This window comes from Cupressus sempervirens, chromosome 11, assembly GCF_028749045.1.
Source record: "Cupressus sempervirens isolate cs-2001-9-10 chromosome 11, ASM2874904v1, whole genome shotgun sequence".
Taxonomy (NCBI): domain Eukaryota; kingdom Viridiplantae; phylum Streptophyta; class Pinopsida; order Cupressales; family Cupressaceae; genus Cupressus; species Cupressus sempervirens.
Genome location: NC_143128.1, coordinates 252,292,563 through 252,311,422, shown reverse-complemented (window position 1 = coordinate 252,311,422; position 18,860 = coordinate 252,292,563). Strand labels below are relative to the sequence as shown.

At 38.3% G+C, this 18,860-nt stretch overlaps 1 long non-coding RNA gene across 3 annotated transcripts in view; it reads right to left on the bottom strand.

Annotated features, from left to right (window-relative positions):
• The window catches only part of LOC149529102 (uncharacterized), a 57,064-nt gene extending 39,436 nt beyond the window's left edge, over positions 1-17,628 (bottom strand). Inside the window, exons 1-2 of one of the 3 annotated variants that reach the window (XR_016358936.1) lie at positions 17,297-17,628; positions 17,083-17,217 (exon numbers count right to left, since the gene is read on the bottom strand). This is a non-coding gene — a long non-coding RNA (uncharacterized LOC149529102). Of the gene's footprint in view, positions 1-16,866; positions 17,218-17,296 lie in introns of those variants that run through there. The other 2 variants (XR_016358935.1, XR_016358934.1) reach the window with 2 other exon arrangements.
• Between the last annotated feature and the right edge of the window lie 1,232 nt (positions 17,629-18,860).

The window sequence follows — 18,860 nt, the reverse complement described above, 5'->3', positions numbered from 1 at the left end:
GGTACGCAACCATTTTTATTGGATTTTGTGGTTATTCCATTGAAAAGAAAAGGATATGATGCTATTCTAGGACGAGATTGGTTGGTGCAAGAAAAAGCAAAGCATGATTGGAAACGAAATACCCTATCAATGGAGGGCGGAGGCAAAAGATTCACAATTGACTTGCACACACAAATGGTCGGTGAGGAGGCAGCATCGTCAGATTCAGAAAGCGACGACGAAAGTGATGATGAAGGAAAGAAGAGAATGGAACCGGACGAAGAAGGAATATTGAGACTAGACGGAAGATCGAATGACGACGACCTAGACTCGGTGAATGGCCTTTACCATTGGCAGATAGAAGACTACGAACTGTTTCCGAGTTGCAATATGTTAACGGTTGACGAACGTGACCAAACAAAGGAAAATGAATGTCTGGAGGAATGCAGGGAAACGGAAGAAGGGAAAGCTGCCATGGTTGAAGCTGAGGGGAAGAACATACAGGTTGAACACAGAAAAACGAAAGATCCCACTGTCCGGTACATGGGGAATAGACCGCGCGGAAAGAAAAGGTTACACCGCAGCATAAAATTAGGGGAAGGGCGCCGATAGCAAGGAAATAATCCAGTTGCGCGACGACCGTAGGCACAGTGGGCGACGGAGGTGGCACAGAACAGACGTAAGGCATACGACGGTCGGAATGAAATCAAAGTGGAAAAGTTTAAGGCCAAATGGGTTGGACCATATCAGATTCGGAAGGTTGGCAACAATGGAGCAATCAGATTATCAACTTTGGACGGGCAGAAGGTACCTCCAGCAGTCAACGGATCCAAATTCAAAAAATATGGTGCCAAGAAGACTCTGTCGTTGTCGCAGAAGGAGACTCCCTCGTCATTGCCGAATGGCGACGGTCAGAGGCAAATGTGAGGTGCTTTCTATTTTTTTTTTTAAATTGAAAAAAAAAAATTATAAAAAAAAAAAAGGGGGCCCCGCGAACAAAAAGGCTCCGCGGGCAAGTCTGTCCGCAGGTGTAACAGACAGAGGCCCCGCGGACAGAAAGGCCCCGCGAGCAAGTCTGTCCGCAGGCATAACAGATAGAGGACCCACGGGCAACAGTTGTCCGCGGGCAACAAAGGAAAGGCCCCACGGACAGTCTGTCCATAGGTTAATAAAAGCCCCACGGGCAGCCTGTCCGCGGGCTCTTAAGACAAAAACATTCCTTGCCAAGCAAAGCCCCGCGGGCTTAAATACTTTTTTTTTTTGGGTTTTTTTCCTCCGAAACCTCCAAACATCTCCTCTGCGCAGGCAATCTTCGCCAGTAAATAGGAAGGTCGCGGGCTTAAAAGAAAACAGTCTCACCAGAAGTCTCCGCCAGTAAAAGGAAGAGGACCGCGGGCATAGAACTTAGAAAACTCCTCCGGCCAGCAGACTTCTCTGCGGGAATACAAGATTTCGATGCGCTTTCTTGGGTTTTCTCTGTGCTTCAGTTGAACAACGTAATTGGCGTCAGCATACGGGGGAAGGCTATTCTCGGGCAGTTGGCCATCATTCTTTTGCCGATTGGTGGTTCTCAATTTGTGTACTCGGCAGTTTCCATCCAGAGGATTAGAATTTCCGCCAAGAGTTTCGAGAGGCACACTAATTTCGTCAAGAAGGAGAAATTGCTAAAAAGAAAAAAACGACGACAGAATCAAATTGTTCAGAATGAGCGACAGATGATGCCAAAGGGAAGGGGACGCATCCGTGGTTGCCAAAAAGAGTGCAGAATCGGCAGATAATGATAGAAATGGTGTGTTCCGTGCATTTTTGTGTGGGTTGCGAAGTGTTAATTTGGTCTTGGCGGCGAGGGGCGTTGCCCCTCAACCCCACCCTGTACTGCGATAGAGAGTGCACCCGAGGTATTGCCCCAGGACCCCGTGGGGGCGCTGCCCCTCGACCCCGCCAGGGGCATTGCCCCTTGGACCCCCAGTCATTGTGGATATCAATCGTGGGAGTCTGACCAGTTGAGAAGAGTTGAAGTTGCTGCAGGCATGGACTTTCTGTGTACCAGAGGCAGTGGGAGCAGGTGTTGGCTGTGAGGCTGTCTTGGTGGATGCGTAGAGAGCTCGGGAGGAGCTGATTATCCAGTTGGAGGCAGTGCAGCAACACTTGGCTCAGGGTACCGAGGAATTGAAAATAGAGAAAGCAGCACAGGTGGCTATCAAGGTCAGCTTGAGGAGACAATATTGTGTTAGCAGAGGCTCCAGATGTAACAGGATGAATGTGGAAGTGATGTGACAGAAGTAGATTTTTTTTGTTGTAGTCACTCTGTTAATGTATTTTGTTTGTTAATTTGTCTCAGATATTTTGTTAGTCGTCAGGAGACAACTTTTCTTTTTAGGGGGGATGGTGTTAGCCGATTGGATAGGTCTGGCGATGTTTTTGTAGCCGACGGATTGACTGTCGTCAGTGTTTTGTATTTTGTAGCTGACGGGTAAATAGTTTGTAGCGGATAGAATATTTGTGGCCGACGAACTCCTTCGGGAAGGTTCGGCGGTAGTATTTATATCCCGTCTGGGATCTTTGTAAATCATCAATCATCTACTATTGCGAATATTATGAAGCATAATGTATGTCTGGCGTATGCGAATATAATTCTGCTGTTCGTGTTCTATTGTCTGTATGCGTTCATTTTTTTTACCTGTACGGTAAACATCTTGCTCTCTCTAGAGATTTTATCTAGTTCAACATTATTTTCTTCAATCAATTTGCTTGCCCATAAGGGTCTTTTCTTGATATTAAAGATGTCTCTATTTTCAGTGTTTGGTACTAGTTTAATCTCTTCTAATATGTTCTCCCTTTGATTTTCAGTTTGCAAATTTCATCTAATTTTGTGATGGGCTCATCTTCTATACTAGTGGATAGTTTTAAGGCAATTTTTTTCTTCAAATTTGACATCTCTGTTGATTTCAATTGATCTCTGCTTAGGTATATAGACTCTATACCCTTTGGTGTTTTCACTGTACCCAACAAATATTCCTTTCTTCTTGGATGGTTCTAACTTGGTTCTTTTTTCTCTAGGTATGTGAATGTAAACAGGACAACCAAATATTCTGAGATGACTTAGGTCAGGTTTAATTCTTGTAAAGGCTTCTTCAGGGGTTATATTTTCTAGAATTGAGTGTGGGCAACTGTTTTGAATATATACAGCAGTATTAGTGACCTTAGCCCAGAATGAAAAATGTAAATTTCGATCATATAGAATGGCTTTTGTGGCTTCAACAATGGTTATGTTTTTTCTTCTGCCACCCCATTCTGTTGAGGATTATAAAGTACAATGTACTCCCTCTTAATCCCAATAGAGGTGCAAAAGTCTTTGAAATTTTCAGAGGTGTATTCACCCCTATTGTTTGATCTTAGAGTTTTTATTCTTTTTGACGTTCGATTTTCCCCAATTGCTTTGAACTCTTTAAATTTCAATAGGACTTCATTTGATTCTTTGACTTTTAGAAAGTAAATCCACATTTTCCTAGAAAAATCATCAATGAAGATTATGTAGTATGAGATTTCTCCTAGGGAAAGTGTTGGCATGGGTCCACGTAAATTGATGTGGACTAGTTCCAAAACTGCTTTAGAATTGTGTTTGCTAGGAGGAAAAGTTTCTCTACATTCTTTCCTAGAGCACATCTCTTTACAAATGCCTATATGGTTTGAATTTAAGTTAGACGTTCCAGAGTTGATTCTGTTAAAATATATAGTCTACTGATATAACTGGGGGGGGGGTTGTGAATTAATTATCCAACTATTATCACAATTATCAACTTTAAAGAAACTTACATGAGCAATATAAGCTGAAACCACAATAGGATACTCATATACAATAACACTAGATATGTTAACTAGGGAAACCCTTGATCAGAGGCAAAACCCTGGTGGGGATGGTACCCACAAGATAATGTACTAATATAAATATTCCTTATTAGAGGATGGACCCTATTAGAAGTCTATGAATACATTTAGTACATATGAGTCCCTATTAGGAGACTTTGAATCCCTTTTAGGAGATTCCAACCTTGTTAGGAGTGGTGCCAACCCTGTTAGAAGTTGGACCCACTGCCCAAACAACTTCAAGGGCAAGACCAATGAATCCACTGTCCAAATGATCTTTGTATTATTCCTTGCAGAATAATAGAATTGTTGTGAAATTCGGCAATGGCTTTGCGGCCGATTATTGAGGTGAGACCTGTCGCGATGTGGGGACTTGACTTCATTGGTCCCATCAACCCACCTTCCTCAACAAAACATGGGTATATTCTAACTACAACTAACTACTATACTTGGTGATCAGAAGCTCAAGCTATCAAGAATTGCACTGTTGAGATTGTTATCAAATTTTTAAAAGAAAGAATCACTACCATGTTTGCGTGTCCTACTTTTATATGGTTTTGCTTTCATTTCTTTGAAATTTCATAAGTGGGCATTTGACCATGGGATCATTTTAAAATCTTCATCAGGTTACTATCCCCAGGGGAATGGCCTAGCAGAATCCACAAACAAGAACCTTTTGACTGTGATTGGAAAACTTTTAGACAGAAAACCAAGAGATTGGCACACACAGCTGAGATACGCTTTGTGGACAAATAGAACAAGAGTTAAAGAGTATTAAGATAATATCTTATACTTTCTATAATAGTCAACTACTTGTCTGTAGTCCGTCTTTCAGTCTAGATAGGAATGTTTCCTATCCTGTCTCTTTTTTCTTCAGTCCAGATAGGAATGTTTCCTATCCTGTCTCTAGTTTTGTTTCTAATTCCGTCTTCAGTCTACGTTGTTTCTTTTTAGAAACAACGTCCTTGTAATTCTTTATAAGGAACACATTTGTTCCTCTGTTAATCAATGAATCATCCGGAAATCCGTTAATCTGCCAACTCTTCTTGAATCTTGTAACATGGTATCAGAGCCAATACTTGATTCATAATTTCATTTGAAATTATTCGCTCAAATTTTTCGAATCCTGGCTAGGATTTCTATTCGGTCAGCAAATCACGATTTTGGAGTTTTCAAGTGCAGGGTCTACAAATCGCGGGCAGTTTTTTCTTGGCGTTTTTTGCAAAACCCTACCTCGACTCGTCTGCAACTCCATTTTTTTTCAACACCCATTTTCTGCAACTCCGCATGGCATTAATTGTCCGAGTTTTTTTGGCAAATCGCGGGTCTGATTGTTGAAAATCGCGGATTTATTTTGGTCTGCATTTTTGGCTGCCGTTTTTAAACAGCTCTACGTGTTTTCCAGCTCCGTGAGTTTTGTTTTTTTGCAAACTCGAACTCCCATGCTGCCTAGACTTGGACAAACTCGTGATCAGATCAGGAGGTCGTTTTTTCTAACGTTTTTTGCTAAAAACGGCTCTGCGATTTCCGAAATCACATCTCTGCTATTTCATAAATTTGCCACTATTTTTGTAAGGTCAAACACGACTTTTTTAGTCCCGTCTCAGTCTGTCATCGTGCTCTGGGAAGCAGATTCGACCATTTTTATCAAGAAATTTGAAGATTTTTCAAGCATTTTTCAGCCAGGGCCTTTTTTTTCGAAACCCTAATTTTTGGGGTCGGAAAATTTTTTTGTTTGCAAATTCTTAGTGGGTTTTTCGAGACCTCATCTGGGTCTTCGTCAGAATTTTCTGGGTACCTCATTTTTCGTGCCTCGATTTTTGAGCCGGCGGATTTACATTGCGACTGCAGATTCCTTCTGGGTTTTGTGTCTACTCTTCTGGGCACTTGTCATTTTTTTCCTGGGTCAGCCTCAACATTGCCTCGAACTTCGTGCAAATGGCATCTTTGACTAATCTGATGTTGGAGGGCATTCTACGATTCAATGGCCACAATTATAATCATTGGAAGCAGCGCATGTTAACCATCTTCGAATATTGTCGTTTGGATGAGCTTGTTCTAGGCACAAAGACTCGTCCGACCTCTGACCAAGTAGAACAGGACAAGTTTGATGATCGCAATCGAGAGGCTGTTATGCTTCTTAAGCTCTCTGTTATCGATGATCAGCTACCACAGATTCCTTCAGGCAAGTCAGCTACAGAAATCTGGAAATATCTGAAGGAGCTGCATGAAACATCTGACAAAGTCGGGCATTCTTTCTAAAGAATCAGTTGTTCTCCATTATGATGGATGAACGTATGTCCTTACAAGAGCATCTGACAAAGATTAAGGACATCCGTGATCAGCTCGAAGCTATTGGTCGGAAAATGGAAGAAGAGGATATGGTAGTCATCACTCTGAAAAGTCTACCATCATCCTATGAGCACTTCATAGAAACACTCAACATTACGTCAACTAATGTTGATCTGAAGTTTCCAGAATTATGCACCAAACTTCTGCAGCAGGATCGTTGGAAACAACAGTTTGGCAGCAGTGCTTCTACAGCCTCCTCAGAGCAGGCATTTGCTGCAAAATCCTTTCAACAGAACATCGGCAACCATCAGTCTTCTCAGCCTTTCCAGCATCAACCTTCTGCTCAATCCCTGGATGGCTCTACGAAGCAAAATGTGCAGTGTAATTACTGTCACAAGTTCGACCATATGAAGTTCGAGTGTTGGAAACGTTTGGCTGCCCAAGCAAGGCAAAATGCTTCCCAGCCAACAGCACAAGTTGTCGAGCTTCCTGATCAAGGCGAAGCTGCATTTTTCGCCTTCTGAATCTGTTTCTGTTTTTCATGAGTTTGTTGATTTTCTCCTCAAAAATCATTTCAAGTTGTCTGTAATACACAAGGTTGTGTGAGATTCTGGGTTTGTTGATTTTCTCTTCAAAAATCATTTCAAGTTGTCTGTAATACGCAAGGTTGTGTGAGATTCTGGGTTTTACCATTTTTTCCACAAAAACGAAGTTTTGTAAATGCAACCTATTTTGAGTCATAGCACTCTTCTGGCAAAGCTTCTTGGTTTCAACATTCTGTAGATCCAAGGAGAGTCTCAATTATCACAGAATGTTCCGACATCCGTACGTTGACCATTAAGGGAGGGTATTAAGATAATATCTTATACTTTCTATAATAGTCAACTACTTGTTTGTAGTTCGTCTTTCAGTCTAGATAGGAATGTTTCCTATCCTGTCTCTTTTTTCTTCAGTCCAGATAGGAATGTTTCCTATCCTGTCTCTAGTTTTGTTTCTAATTCTGTCTTCAGTCTACGTTGTTTCTTTTAGAAACAACGTCCTTGTAATTCTTTATAAGGAACACATTTGTTCCTCTGTTAATCAATGAATCATCCGTTAATCTGCCAACTCTTCTTGAATCTTGTAACAAAGAGTCCATAGGAATCACTCCTTATCATTTGGTTTACGGACAAGACCCTATGTTTCCGATTCAATTGAAAATCCCAACTTCAAGGCTCATACAAGAATACTATGATGAGAACAAAGACAGAGTCCAAGTTAGGTTGGCTCAATTGATGCATTTAGATGGAAAAAGAGACGAAGCCCTAGCAAAATAAAGCAAAATTTGCTAAACATCAAGGGGTAGTAAAGCGTTGTTTTGATAGAAAAGCGCAAAACAAGACCTTCAGGATCTCTGACTTGGTCTTATATTGGGACAAAGCCCATGAAAAGAAAGGACAACATAATAAACTTGACAAACTATGAAAAGGTCCTTTCCAGATTTCTGAGATTATCGGGGATACAACATTCAGACTTAAGACACTCATTGGCAGGGATGTTCTGTTGCCTGTCAATGGGCAATTCCTCAAGCATTATTTCCAAGCTTCGAACTCTATCCAGAGCTCTTTTGTACATAGTTAGAGTAGGTTTTCTTTCAGTTAGTAGATAGTTTTCTTTCCATTCTTTAAACTAGAGTTTGTTTTGGACCATTTGGCCGAAAGGGTAGAGTAGTTTCCCTTTTAGTTGGTTAGAGTAGTTTTCTTTCAGTTGATCTTTTAGCTTCCCTTGGTTGGAGAGCAATTTTGGTTTTGGGCCTTTGCAAGTGCAAAGGGGGTCCATGTTATCACTCATGGGCAAGGTGTGTAGATTTTACATTTTTGGTGACAAAATGGAGTTTGCCTTGTTTATTTCTTGAATACATTTGGCAAGGTTCAGAGATTTTTTGGTGTGTTTAGTCGTTAGTCTATGGTAGGACTTGTACTAAATTTGGGTCAAACTTGATAGAGGTTCTTAAGTTATCATTGACATGGTTACAACATTCTACTTGCACTTAATTGCTTTGAGTTCTTGATGTTTTGAAGTGAAGTTGAACTTAGTAAAAATCATACACCTACTTCAGTGCCACTATGGTCTTCCAAACCCTCAATAGGCTTCATTGCCTACAAGCCAAACAAAAGATTGAGAAAAAGAGAATCTCATGAGAAAAGAAAAATGAGAATTTATGAAAAAGAAAAGGCAATATCAAAGTAAAAAATAAAGATGAAATTTGGTTCAAGGGTGTGCAATCATCTCTACCAGTGCTATAAAAGCAATCACTAAATGTAGAATCATGATTGTGGTGCCAGAGCGATAACTCCGTCGGGGCTATAGATGCTTGACTAGCAGCTGGGCTCTATCCAAGTTGCTTTTGAAGTAAGGATATTATAATAGCTAAGTTTAATGGATCTAAGAAATTATCAAGTTCCTGTCGACCAGGGAATAAATCATTTGCACACACGTGAGTAACTTATGGTCAGGGTGCTTAGGTTAAACTTTAGAGTTCTTTCCCTTGTTGAGTGCTTGTCCTTAAGTAGATTTTTGGATAGGCCATCCTGAGATTTTTGTTCCAAATTGTTTTATTCTTGAAATGTTCAGGAACATTTCACCTATGGAGTCGCTAGATGTTGTGAGTTTTTCACATCATCGCCCCATAAAATTTGAGGACCCCATTTTTCAGGCAAGCCCTAGCAATTTTAACAGGTGTTTGGTAATTTTACACCTTGGATGCCTTCGGGCCAGGAGAGGGATTTGATTGTTTTCACCCGGTGCGAAACTTTATTTTTCTGGAACATGTAATTTTGTCTTTAGGCCAAAAACAAAAAAAATTCGATGGTTAAAATGATATATGGTAGGATAAATTTGCAAATTTTAGACTTAGATGAATTTTGAAAATTTGATATAATTGTATAAGCTTGAGCATTTTCAAAATGAAAATTAGATTTAGTCATTTTGGAAAATCTTGAATTTTTTTGGTGAAACGAAAATTTTTTATAGCGAAATTGAAATTGGAGTTTGAATTTTTATTGCCAGGAAAGAGAATTTATTTTGTTAAAAAATTGAAATTGTATTGCAAAATTTGAAATTGGATTGAATTGCAAAATCTCATTAATTTGGTTGAAATTTTGCCTAGAAGATTTTAGAAATGTTAAAGGAAATTCGTAATTTAGAATTGAAAATTGATTTTGGCTTGCTAGATTCGATTTTAATGATATTTTAATTACCAAAATATTGTTAAATGAAAATTTTGACATCTCTTAAGCTTACCTTATTTTTATTTTGCAATTCTAGATCAAACTAGCAATTAAATGGGCCAATTTTGCTATAGGGCTAAGTAATTTTAATGTTGCATTTAAATCTGAGCCATTAATTAAGGGACTAACTTAATTTTGTTTTCCCTCCAAGCAAGTCGGCCCACTTATAGAAGCAAAAAGTTTGGTACAAGAGGGGCTTCCCCCCTCTTATTTCCTCATTCATTCTTTCCACCTCCTCTTGCAAGTTGGAGCGATTTTCGTCTAGGGAGCGAATTTCCATCAAGGCAATTTTTGGGGCCTAATTTTTTCCTTCTTTGGCAGTGATTCTTTCCTCCTTGGTTGGGCAATTTTTGCCCTAGGGTGATTTGGAGGAGCAGATCCTATTTTTCCTTAGTTGGGCGATTTCTGCCCTAGGTCAAATTTGTGGTGGAGAGGCTTGATTTTTGCTAGATTGGCAACAATTTTGAAGTTTCATTTTTTTCCTTCTTTGGCAGTGATTTTCTTCTTCCAGCTTTGGCAATTTTATTTGGTGAATTGGCAAGGCAATTTAACGTCTAATTTTTAGCATTTGTGGGTGAGTTTGGGAAGCCGAAATTATGATATAGGGCAGATTTTTGCAAGCAATTCATTTGCTAGGGCATCATATTTTGGAGAAGAAATGAGATTTTTGAGATCTGATTTGAACTTGAAGAGGCTCGATTATCAGCAAAGGCGGATTTAAGGTAAAATTCTCATTCATTTTTAGAGGTGAAGATTGGTTTTAAAGACAGATTTTATTCCTTGCTCTTGCTTAGTTCATTTCCCTTATTTTTTTTTTGCACTTTTCATCCACCACTTCATCATTTCCACTGATAGGCTGAAGTTGGAAGATATAAGTGTAGATTTCATAATAGGACACTTGGAGAGGTAAAAATAAGCTAGACCACCCTAGGATTGAAGTTGGGAGATATAAGTGTAGTCCATCCTAAAGTAACGAAGAGGTAGAAATAAGTGGAAGTCTCACCCCTTGGATTGAAGTTTGGAGATTGATAAGTGTAGAGATAGGATTTGGAGAGGCAGAAATAAGCTAGATTTCATCGATAGAAAGAAAGTTAAAGATTGATAAGTGTAGTCCATATCATTTAGAACGAAGGGGCAGAAATAATTATTTAGGATGGTGGATGTTAGTGCAAGCAAGAACCCAAAGGGAACGAATACCAAAAAAGACAAAGAAGACATGATCCTTAAGACCACCTTCTTCTTGAAAGTGAAGTGAATAAGTGATACCAATATTGGCACAGTGGACATGGTACAGCTGAAGGATAGATTGAAGGAAGGACAATCCCCCAAGGCGAAGAAGATTTACAAGAGCAGAATTGTACATGCAGCGGCTTTCCCTCCTACCTTGCCTTGTCCGGAATTGGTAATGGAATGTGCATCTCGATTTGATTTTGTTACCAAGTCCATCATTTTATATGAAGGGACGAGAGTGTTGGCTAACATTAACGGACAAGTGGTCAAAGAAGTATTCAATATTCCCCAGCATAGAGGCATGACAGTGGTAACGATAAATCAAACAACCAAGTTCTTTTAGGGTAACCAAGAGGCCTGCTTCATTCATCTAAAGCAGAATTGGTTAAACGAAGGCAAGAAAGGAGTTATTAAGTCGTCAAAGCTCACTCGGTTAGATTTCCAAGCGGAATATGGCGACCTTATTGTGCTTCTCAGCTGGACCACGGGCGTGGCTCCAGGTATGCAATTCAAAAACTGGATGTACTATTTTATTGATGAAATTGAAAATGGAAAGAGAAAATTTGATTGGGCTAGAATTATAAGTGAAAATTTAGAGTTGCAACTAAGGCACAAAATCAAAAGCAATTCTATATGGGATCCTATCTTTTCTATCTGATTGCGAGACTATATGAAAATCCTGGACTTAAGGCCTTAGGAGTGATTGGCAATGGACTAGGGCAATGTTTGGTGCATGAGTGCTATCCACACCTTCATTTGCACAACACCAAAGATTATAAGATGTTTTATGATGCCTTTGCCATGAAGACAGTAAGGATATTGCAAGGGACACCTGCTAGAAGGCTCTCAACGGAAGCGGAAGTAAGTATGGTAGTTGGTCCATCCAATTTTCGCAATTCACATATATTAGAGTAGCAGGAAGTATAGTTTGTCCCAAGAGACTTCCAAGGTACCTACCCGACAAGATAGTTTTGATGGAGTTGGCTAGGCAACTTGAGCATTATGATCGGATGATGAAACTTAAAGGTGAGACAGGGATTACCTTCTCATTTGGAATGGCAATGATGCTTGCCCCAATCCTGTTGCCTTTGCAGCTATGGAGAAAGAGTTAGAGTGGTATCATCTAAGATGGTATAGAGAAAGACAAGGATTCAATCCTAATGGTCTTATCAAGGCATCTCACGAAAACACATTCAAACATATTCCTACTATAGAAGATTTTTGGGCCAATGCACAAGATGACTTTCATGTGAGAAAGCTAGCTTTCTTAAGATTGTTAGTGGGCAGATGGAGAGGCCTTGATATTCCTGATCAATTGGAAGATGATGAAAATGTGCTAAGAGAAGATTATGATACAGTGGATGGAACAGAGTTGGGTCCAGTGGATTGGGATGATCATCAGGATCCTTCCTTAGAGGCAGTTAGGAGGATAGTCGATCTACACACTAAGTCATGGTACAATGAGAAGTTAAGGCAATTACAAGGTCGAAAGGTATGCCTTACTTATGAGAAGATGAAACTGGAGGAACAAGGTCCAACAGAGTTAGTCAGACAGAAAGATAGGGGTAGTAGCCAGAAACAAAAAGTAGTTAATAGCAAGAAGAGAAATTTGGAGGATGAGAAAAGTAAAGAACATCAGGAACCTCCAAGAAAGAGATGGAATGCAACACCATCAAGGGAGAGCATAATTGAGGCCAGAAGCCAAGGGGTAAATACAAGTGGACAAAGGGTCTTGAAGTAGAGGTGAGCTTTGATTCAGAATGAAGTGGTTACAACGACAATACTGAATACTCTTCTCTCTCGGAGAACTGCCATGGAGATGATGTGACAGTCACTAGTAAAGAAGAGGATAGGCCAACTGATATTGAGGAAATAAGCCAGGCACCGAGGCTGTTGGTGATGCTTTGCTAATCGAACCGAATCTAGATTTGGGGAGATGCACTACACCACTATGTCTAAGGCAGATGCATATGCCAAGACGCGAGGTGGTGACTGTCTGAACAATTGAAGATATTCAAGGGTTAGTGGAAAAGGAAGATAATGAGAAACAAAAAGAAATTGCAAAAATGGTGGTAAAGGAAATCAAGAGAGATGATGAGGGTCACTGAGAAGTTCAGATTGCTATACCAAAGATTAGCAAGGCAGTGGATGAGATTGTAGCCTAGGAGTATGAAATAGTAGAGCATAACTTGGGAAGAATCATGGATGACATGGACTATGAAGAGATCCAGGAAAGCATGGTTTCAATTAGAGAAAGATTGAGGAAGGCAAACTAGAGGATTGTAAAGTTGGAGACCGAGAACAAGTATTGGAGAGATTGCCAACCTATCCATTAGTTGCACCAAGTAGCCCTTCCGCAAGATAGTGGGAGCAACATAGAAGAGATATTGGCTCAACTGCATGAAGTCAAAGATTGGAATAGTGATATAATTCAAGATGGGCGAAATTTTTTGCCTTCCTTTATCTCAACATTTAGGTCATTGGTGGCTATTAGAAACAAATTCAGAACATTTGAAGGGGAGTGGAAGGATTTCCTTCCAGTTAAGGACTTAGCCATTCCCAGGCTACAGGCATTTATCGAGCTATCGGAGAGATATTTGGAGTGAACCAAGTTGGTAGATGAAAGAGGAATGAGTACGGTGGAGTCTTGGTTTGTTGCCTTGACTATCAGATTGAGGATACTTGAAGAGATACAGAATGAGGCTGCACAACATAGCCTAGGCGTTAACACTTCCATTTCAACCATGTTGAGCGATGTTGGGGCTGGACTTGATTTTGAAGATATCAAAGAGGAGAACATCAATGAGACAAAATTTGGATCAAGATTAGATGAGTTGGGGAAGGTTGCCATCAAGAAGAAGCATTTGGTCACCCTTGCCTCCCTCGATGCCTTTATTGGATATGTGAAAGAATATGAGAAGGATCATGAGAAGACACTGCAAGCAACGAGCAACATGAAGAATTTAGCTGAGCTCAAGATGAAGCACACACCTTGCCCTCCCATGAAGGAAGTCAACGATAGGCTAGCAAAGTTCATTGCTTTGGCTAAGAAGATGAAAGAAAAGGGTAGAATTATATTAGATTATTTGATGTAAGCCCAAGTGGCAAATTCTTCTTCTTCTTGGGTAGGATAGGTGTCTGATTCTGATTGGCTGCCATTTTGGTGCCTTCTCATTGGTTGCCTCTTTTCCTTTATTTTATTGGTCCATTGATGAGGTGGCATTTTCTCATTGGTCGATGGGTTGGCAACTCTAATTAGGGTTTTTGGGATTCAATTTGGATCATTGATTTTGCCTCTTAATCTTTACTGTTGGTTGTAATTTTGGCCTCTATATAAGGCCATTTGCTCTCATTTGTAAAAAATTGCTTCTCTTTATCATTGTTGTAACTTGCATGGTGATTAAGAACACTTGGTGTTATTGTCTGGTTTCTACTTCCAATAGTTAGACTTAAATTTCATTGAAGTTGTTCATATAGATTTTATTTCAAGAAAGTTGTTAAGAGTAAGAGTAGATGGATAGTTGTATGGTAATATTATTGGATGTTTGTTTTCCTTTATTTTATTGGTCCATTGATGAGGTGGCGTCTTCTCATTGGCCGATGGGGTGGCAACCCTAATTAGGGTTTTTGGGATTCAATTTGGATCATTGATTTTGCCTCTTAATCTTTATTGTTGGTTGTAATTTTGGCCTCTATATAAGGCCATTTGCTCTCATTTGTAAAAAATTGCTTTTCTTTATCATTGTTGTGACTTGCATGGTGATTAAGAACACTTGGTGTTATTGCCTCGTTTCTACTTCCAATAGTTAGACTTAAATTTCATTGAAGTTGTTCATATAGATTTTATTTCAAGAAAGTTGTTAAGAGTAAGAGTAGATGGATAGTTGTATGGTAATATTATTGGATGTTTGATAGGGATCTATAAACTAGGCCACTAGCATCCTAGCGGCTAGTTAGGAAGCCTTGCGTGGTAATCTAGTCTTTTTTCCCTTGAATCATTGCACCTATGAAGGTAGAGCTGCTAGTAAGCTTTCATCAAATCTGATCCCCATCCATTTGCTTATCTTTCCATTCATAGGAGTAGAAGTAAAGCAGCGAATAGTGTAGTAGTTGGAGTTCATTCTTGGAAGAAAGTTAGAAAGATATGAGCATTATTGGTGGACATTCCCTCCATCATCACCATCAACATCATTTGGAGCTAGTATACATTGAAAAGCTAGATTCATCACCATTATAGCAAGACTCCAAGTTATCTTCGAATGAATAACATAAGCCTGCCTATGTGATTAACCAGCAAATCACATTAATATAACTGAGTTAGTATCCACAAGTGTAAGGAACCTTGGAGTTTTTCTCATGTTCTTCATGAGTATTTACTTTTCAAGAGAGGGATTGAGTGTTTGATATTCCATATCAAGTATTCAATTGCTATATGTTATGTAGTGGTACAAAACTGACATCAACAAGTTTATATAGAGTTCCATCTCTAGACCCTATGGTGATAGCATTCATGAGGTTAGAGTTTTTAGGCCAGTACAATACTTTGTCTCTATTAAAGGTGACTTGGTACCCTTTCATCAACAAGTCCGGAGATGGATACTAGATTCCTTTTTCTGCCAAGTACAAATAGAACATCTTTTAGTTTTAGAGTAATCCCAGTTTTTAGTTGTATAGAGTACGTCCCAATTCCTTTTATTGGATAGGTGGAGTTATCTACAATGGTGACTCCTTTTGTTTCTTTGGAGAAGTCATTTCTTTTGTAATTATTGTCTCTTTTTCGTTTATCATTTTTCTTTCCTTCGAATTTTTTCTTCTTCCCTCTGCTATTAGAGACTGAGAAAAGAGCTTGATTTTCTCCCTCTTGATTTGAATGATCCCTCTAGAAGTTAGTCTTGATTCTTCGGAGGTGCAACCATTTTTAAGTTAATCAATGGCTGGTATTGATGGTCTGTTGACGACTTGGATGAATGTTTCCCAAGATATAGGTAATCCTTTGAGTGCTATTATGGATAATTTTTTATCTTCTACTTTATTTCCAATAGAACACAGTTGATTTTTTATTTCGGAAATTCTTCCAAAGTAGGATGAGATTGAGTCTCCTTTATTCATTTTTATATTAATGAGTTGATTTTTTTAATGTAAGCAATCTACTGGAGTTGTTTATCTCAAATGTATCCTTAATTGTTTAACTTACTTCAAATGCTTTCTTGAGGTTTGATATGGAAGGAAGAATATGATCTTTTACTGAATCAACAATAATCTTCCTGGCTTTGTTATTTCATCTTTTCCAAGTAGTTTTCTCTGCCTCGTCTTTAGGTATTGAAATGTCTGATTCAATGAATGATTCCAATTCCAATTCCTCAAGGATTGTTATAATTCAAATATTCTATGAGAAGAAGTTTGTTGCTCCTTCAAGTCTATCCTTGACTCTAGCATTGTTTGTCATGATGTCACTTTTTATTTAAAGCACTTAGATTAGCAGTCTCTCTACCAACATGGCTCTGATACCATGTAAAGTTCAATTGATCGCTGTTGGTGGAGACTAACTAAATTGTATTTCTTCTTATGTATATCTTTAACTGATAATAACTTTTTATTTATATATGTGAATCTTCCTTATATAATGCTGTTGCAGATTTAATTAATTCAATATATCTATACTGTTCTGATTTTCAGGCTGAGATCTATATGTCACTTTTATTGATATGATCTTTGCAGTTCGAAAATGCACACACACACACATATTGAAACATGATCACGTAGGGGTATGACCCTACGTGGTCATGCCTCAATACATATCTATAGTGCTTGGAGAAGCACTTTATAACAAACATCATTAGTAATACAACCGATATGATTTGCAACTCACCTGATACTTACCCAAAGTGATCGGTAGTAATGTCACACAATACATATCTATAGTCGATGATAATCTGCATTTGATACAAGGAGTTGTTTACAGATCTCCACCGATATAATGATCGGTTACTTTGCATTAATCATATGTATCTTATGACAGTTCATGTATATATAAAATCAACCCTTCATAATTAGATTTATTATCAATTATATAATATTATCATATATTATATTTTCCTCAATTTACTATGAAGCTAACATTCAACACAATTTCAATTTCTATATGGTGTTAACATGCTGTGTATAATAAGAAATGAAAGTTCACAATGGTATTTCTCATATTTGAATTTATTTCATGACGCTTGGAGGATGACTCACAATCCAAATTCATTGATTTCCAAGTATATTGAACATAACATTCCAACGGCAAGTGATTTGGCCTTGTTACAATATGAAAGACACCTCATTGGTGTGTAGGTACCTTACAATTAAAACGAAAGTTCAAAGACAATGAACATCATAATTCAACAAATTCCATATTTAAAAATAAAAATAAAACTCGAGATATATGAAAAACTCAGGAAACCTTCATATTCATTCCGAAGGCTTCTTCTGCCTCCTTAAATGTTCTTTCAGCATAGCCATGTCTTCGGGAGTGGGGCCTTTCTCATTGAGCTTCCTTCTGTAGTGATCGTAGGTTGCTCCAACGAATAATACTAGACTGGGAAAACATAGTCAAAATAAGCAAAATTTCCACAGTGCATAGGTCTTTACCCTGTCAAATTTGTCAAGGATCGTACCAAGTAATGACGAGCGTTTTCTTCCGGGGATCCATGTACCTCCAGGAATCCATTTTGTGTCCTCGACATTCACAAGCTCTGACAACTTGACGAGGTTTTGGGGTTTTCAGGTTTTGATTACATAGTAGAAGCGAAAGTTTTATCCATGATTCAATGGCTTATGAAGATATTCCCAAAAGAAGATATTTGGCAATAATGAGTAAGGACAGATTACACACCAGCAGCATAAGGAACTTTTTTAGGAGGCGAGGTTACACAAGATCGCTAATCTTTTAATAACAAAAGGAATAGCTTGGAGAAAATTCAGCATGTCATTTAGATGCCCTTTTGGTCCCTTAGACCGCTAATCTTTTAATAACAAAAGGAATAGTTTGGAGAAAATCAGCATGTCATTTAGATGCCCTTTTGGTCCCTTATACCAGTGGTTTTGTGGACGTTATTAAAACTTTTCATTTCATTTCAATATTTTTCAATTAAAAATGTCATTCATGAGTAAGAGAGGGTAAAGAATTCATTTAATCTCGGTGCTTTCTTTATAGTTATAAGTAATTTCTTTGATGACATAAATAAATTTAGCATATTCTTCTAGATTTTAGATAAAAGAGAATTATTGAGGTTGTTAGAATTAGTAATAATAAAATAAGAATTCTTAGAGAGCTTGAGCCCTTGCCTTGTATTATTGGTGATTCATATGTAGAAATGAAGACTAAGTTGTTTAATAGCTGTTTATAGGATCTCTTGACTTATGTGATAAAATGTATGTCCAAACAAACAAATTAACTTAACTTAAAGACCACTGAACCTAAAAATATGTGTGACTCTTGAAGGTGTCATACTTTGACCCTCATAGCAGTCTTAGCTAATGCTACTTGCAACAGTTGAAGGGCATAAATTTTTGAGAAAAAATAGCCTAAAGAGTAAATTGAAAAGATACAATTTTAAAAAATATTAATTCGTTGAACAACTAGAAAATTCTACAGTTTGTACAACATTATAGTACATTTATGAATTTAGGCTTCACATTGACCATGCATCTTTCTAGGTTTGCAAGTAAATTGTGTTTGTAAGTGCTTTTATTGCAAATTGTAGTGGATTAGTGGATTCTCTTAATCCAAATGCAAATAAGATTAATTATGTTGTGCTCAAATTCTCTGTTTTGAGGGTAGGTTGCATAGCAAACATAGTATGCACAGACACAAGAATCTAGCATTGCCATTGTGATTCTTCAAATCATATTATTTACCATTATATGCTTGTGTTAAGACATTGCCTAAAAATATATATGGAACTAAACAAATGGTCGTAAAAAATTACAAGAAATAACAAAGTGTTAGGGCATGAATTTGTAAGGTCTAGGAGACTATTCAATAAAAAACTAAGAAAAACTTGGTATTCTTCATTGTGGAAAGAAAAGGGTATTTAAGCGTCACATGAGGGATCCTTACCAGCATTAGAGGCCTTATTTGAGTTGACAAGATGAGGCTCTCTCTAAAATTAATTGAGGGGAACCAGTAAAGGCAAATGGGTAGTCATCTATTTTATTCTTGGTTTCAGCAGAAATAGG